At 40.0% G+C, this 5,203-nt stretch overlaps 1 pseudogene across 1 annotated transcript; it reads right to left on the reverse strand.

The window, feature by feature from the left end:
* Positions 1-1,982: 1,982 nt before the first annotated feature.
* LOC100391269 (serine/threonine-protein kinase MAK pseudogene) lies at positions 1,983-3,764 on the reverse strand (annotated as a pseudogene). The gene has a single exon (XR_013526044.1). The product of XR_013526044.1 is annotated as a serine/threonine-protein kinase MAK pseudogene (transcript).
* Positions 3,765-5,203: the final 1,439 nt, after the last annotated feature.

Below are 5,203 nucleotides of genomic sequence, written 5' to 3' on the forward strand. Positions count from 1 at the left end.
GATAAATCCATCACTTAGGTGTCACTGGGTAAGGGACAGGAGAGAGCATCTAATGCTTAGAGAAATGCTCTGATACAGTCATAGTACCATGAAGAAAAATAAACAGGCTGGGCACAGTGGCTCATGACTGTAATCCTAACACTTCGGTAGGCCAATGTGGGCAGATCATGAGTTTTTTCCTTCTAAATTAGGTGTCTCACTTGAGGTCAGGAGTTCTAGCTGAGCCAACATGGTGAAACCTTGTCTCTACTAAAATATAAAAATTAGCCTGGTATGGTGGTGGGCTCCTGTAATCCCAGCTACTCGGGAGGCTGAGGCAGGTGAATTACTTGAACCGTGGAGGTGGAGGTTGTAGTGAGCCAAGGTTATACCACTACACTCCAGCCTGGGCAACAGAGCGAGACTGTCTCAAAAGAAAAGAAAACTTAGCTTCTGATGCCATATGCCTGTTTAATTGTCCCTGGGTGCCCCAGGCCACAACATAGCATTGTTGCTGCCTGCGTTGCACAGGATTCCAAGTCTCAAGCTGTAACTCCTTCCTGTTTCAAGTACATATCTGTCACCTCTGTACTGCACAGATTCTCCCACAGCTGTCAGCCCGTGCACAACAGTTGCCCTTCAACATCTACTTCCCAAATCATGTAATGCCTTTCATAAGGCTTATCTTTAGCAAATAGTCTTGTCCCACACTCTTTACTGAAGCCCACTTGATCCCGTAATTATGTGTTTCTATCAGACTCTTGTGCTGTTTCTGGATCACCTGGGTCCTGTTTCACTTATGCCAACTTTCCAGCCTTTTAATTTATTTACGTAGCTCCCAGCACTTTGGGAGGCCAAGGTGGGCAGATCATGAGGTCAAGAGATCAAAACCGTCCTGGCCAACATAGTGAAACCCAATGTCTACTAAAAATACAAAAATTAGCTGGGTGTGGTGGCACGAACCTGTAGTCCCTGCTACTTGGGAGGCTGAGGCAGGAGAATTGCTTGAAGCCAGGAGGCAGAGGTTGCAGCGAGCAGAGATCATGCCACTGCACTCCAGGCTGGCGACTGGTGAAAGAGCAAGACTCTGTCTCAAAAGAAAATTAAAAAAAGAAAGAAAGAAAGAAAATTAACAACTTCATTCTTGTTTTAGTAGAAGACTATAAAGGTCTTTAAGAGTAGTAGTTAGGACCAGGCATAATGGTGCATGCCTGTAATCTTAGCACTTTGGGAGGCCAAGGCAGGTGGATTTCTTGAGCCCAGGAGTTTGAGACCAGCCTGGGCAACATGTCAAAACCGTGTCCCTACCAAGCAAATAAACAAACAAAAAAATACGAAAGTTATCCAGGAGTGGTGGCATGGGGCTGTATTCCCAGGATTCCTTGAGCCCCTGAAGTCAGCCATGTTTATGCCACTGCACTTCCACCTGGGTGACGGGTTTGCTTGAACCTGGGAGGTGGAGGTTGCAGTGAGCTGAGATCATGCCACTGCACACCAGCCTGGGCAACAGAGTGAGACCCTGCCTCTAACAATAAAATAAAATTCTAATAAAATAAAATTATAAGAGTGGTCATTAGAGAATATAAATAGATCATTTGGTCTGGAAGTTTGGACAGCTAGGTTCTAGGCCTAAACTGCAACTCTCTGTGTATCCTTGGCATAGCATTCAACTTTTTTGTGACTTCTGTAACTTTGCTGTTTTCTCATTTGTAAAATAAGAGAGTAGTGAGGCTAGATAATTTTTCTTTTTTTTTTTTTTTAGAAAATATTCTTTTAATTCTTTTCCTTAGAATTATTTCCTGGATTTCTTCTATAAAATTCCATAATTAAGAAGACCAGCATAGAACTTTTTGAGGCAAATTTATCTTAGAATATCAACTACTGAAGAAAGATATTCTTAATGAGATAGGATGCTTTTCTGTATCCTAGTCCAGACTTGACTTCTAAAAGCGGATCATCTTGGCCTTTTATGTCAGGATCAGGGACAAATGTTGAGAAGAAAATTAGACAAGAGATTCAAAGAGCAAATTGCATTCATCCGATGCCCAGAAATTACCTTGTGGGTCCTCTGATTTTTCAGGAAAAGTTTCATTGCATGATGGTTTTTCAGTTGGTTTAATTATGCTTTCTTCTGCATTGCTCCTTTTGAAAGCAAGTTCTGCCCTGACAGGTCCCAGTGACTTAGGGAATAACTGATTGCTCCACGTGTGGGGGTTTATTTCCTTTCCACTGGCTATCAAGGACATGTTCTTGGGATTCATACCTGGAAGATATCTTGATTGTTTCAAGTAGTCCTCTTTAGAGGCTGGGGCAGTTGACAATTCAGAATCAGACTTTACGGAAATAGCAGCAGGTAGGCTCTTGTTTTCCCCTAGCAAGTGGTTGGAGCCCGAGAGTGCCAGCTCTGGAAGCCGAAATGGAGAATCTTTCTTCCTTTTTTCTTTAAAAACACCCATGCTTGGCTTCTTGGAATGGGAGGCTCCGAAATCATAGTCCTCCAACCCTTCCCAGCTTTTTCCAGATTTGAAGATAGTCTGGCCCCAACGCCTCCTACCACTTTTATGATTCAGTGTGCCATTTGGCTTAGTTGGCATGTTTCTGATGATGTTTGAGAATCGTGTTTGCGGCGGTTTCTGCTGATTCTGTTGCTTTGCTGGTTGCTGGACGCTCAGGTTCTGTGGCGGCTGAATGGGCTGCAGTGGCTGCTGGCTAGTTTTTGACTGGGATTGTTCAACAGTCTGATCAATTACATCTGGTAGAGGCTTGGGCTCTACTTCAACTAAAGATGGCTTTGATTCTAATGGTTGCAGCTGCTTATTTAAAGACTGTTTTGATTCCAGATTATTTGAGGAAGGGCCTAATACCTGACCAACTTGAAAATATGGGTGTTTCAATGCCCGGCTTGCTCTTGGTTGTTTCATTGGAGCCCAATTCAACATTTCAGTCATGAGCTGAATAGCTTCATTACTGGCATTGGGAATCAGAGTTTTTAAGTTTATAGGAACACACTGGGGAAAACGAAAGTTCATAGAAGATGCCAGCTGGTATCCTTCTGGCCAGTTGCTCTTTTTGGGAGTCCCTAAAACTTGGCAAATTTTAAAGATTTCATCAATCTCACTTTTCCCTGGGAAAAGTGGCCTTAACATATAGAGTTCAGCCATGATACTTCCAACAGCCCACACATCAATGGGAGAGCTATACACAGAAGATCTCAGCAAAACTTCAGGGGCACAATACCATCTAGTAGAGACATAATCAGTGTACGGTGGCTGTGACCTTAATTCTCTTGCAAGTCCAAAATCAGCAATTTTCACAAGTTCTGGACCCATACAAAGCAAGTTTTCTGGTTTCAAGTCCCTATGAAAAACCCCATGTTTATGGATAAAAGCCAGCCCTTGCAATATCTGATACATAATATTTCTGATGACTGACTCAAGGAACAAGTTGTTTTGGTCTTGCATTAATTGATAGAGGTTTTCTTTCATATAGTCAAATATGAAATAAAGGTGGTCATTTTCTCTGATAACTTCTTTCAATTTAATAACATTAGGATGTTATTTTCTCAGAGACTTAACTTCTCTCAAGTTCATACATTCATCCCAAGAATAGAACTTTCTCTTCATCCTTTTGATGGCCACCAGTTCCCCGGACTCATTATTCTTGGCCATAAGCACACTCCCATAGGCACTGTCCCCCAGCTGTCCCATGGTTGTGTATCGGTTCATCTTGGAAAAATAACGCAGCAGAAGTTGTTGATTGAAGTGGCTTCCTCATTGAATATAAATCACATTCACTGCCCTCAGGAGGCTGGATAATTCTAAGTCTCCCTTTCAACTCTAAACTTCCGTGATTCTTTATAGCACATAGTGTTTTTATCCTGGTTGTATCTCCCACTGCAAGAGGCTTTCTAGAGAGGGCTTTTCATTAACAACACCAAGATAAAATATTTTTGTTTATGATCTAGCCAGGAGCCAGGAGTTACCTTCCTCTCTCTTGCCTCTCTTTTGCTTGCTTGCTTTCACACTCACACAAACACACACACAACTATACCCTACTAGTTCCATCAAGTCAATAGTAGTTTACAGGCAACCATCTAACACAGGTGAAATTTTCTAAATGAAAGTGCGTTTTGAAGCTAATTATCACTAGATTTTAATGAGTGTAAATAAAATAGGTGTGTTTTAAAAATGTAGAGTAATATGTAATCATTCTTTGATGTTTTCATCTAACTACTTAGCTTGGAAATGATGCATATATTGTGAAATATTAACATATTCATCAAGGCAAAGAACATTTCATCTAGTTTTAACTTCAGCAACACTTTTAGTAGTTTCAGTAAATGATAATTAAATTTTACAGACATATCTGAATTGTATACATTTTATATGTCAAAAACAAGGACTCAGGCTCTCTTTTTTTTTTGAGATGGAGTTTCAATGGCACGATCTTGGCTCACTGCAACCTCCACCTCCCGGGTTCAAGTGATTCTCCTGCCTCAGCCTCCTAAGTAGCTGAGATCACAGACATAAGCCACCATGCCCAGTTAATTTTGTATTTTAATAGAGACGGGGTTTCACTATTTTGACCAGGCTGGTCTCGAACTCCTGACCTTGGGTGATCCACCTGCCTCAGCCTCCCAAAGTGCTGTGATTACTGGCATAAGCCACTCTACCCGACCCGGCTCAGTCAACTTTTAATTTACCCCATAATTTGCTCAAGCTGAGAATTGGTAATCCTACCCAACAGGCATATAGATGATTTGTATTTTTAAAGTTAAAATTTTTCTTTCTGTTATGAACACTACTCATTGACCGTATGTCTAAATACTGTCATATTGAAGATTCTGTGTCCACTTACAATTTTAGAACATATTTGTATAGAAGCAGGTATATTTCAAATCACTTGAAATTGTAGCTACATATTAACATTGATAATTAGCCTAATCATAATTTAAACTACTAGAAACAATTCACTAAAAGCAATTTTGTTTTATTATGTTAAATATACATAATTTTATGGTTTTTTAAAATTTAGCTTAAGATACTTTGAAAACCCACATATGGGATTAAATATTTTGATGACTTTATATTTGTATATGTAACTTAACTTGAATATGTTCTTTAGGTTATTTTAATAAAAGTTAGAAATATTTCTGTCTAATTTCTATCAACTCAGCTACTCATTCATTTTCTAATACTTTGTATTTAAATGATAAAAATTGTCA

The sequence above is a fragment of the Callithrix jacchus genome, chromosome 14 (assembly GCF_049354715.1).
Source record: "Callithrix jacchus isolate 240 chromosome 14, calJac240_pri, whole genome shotgun sequence".
Taxonomy (NCBI): domain Eukaryota; kingdom Metazoa; phylum Chordata; class Mammalia; order Primates; family Cebidae; genus Callithrix; species Callithrix jacchus.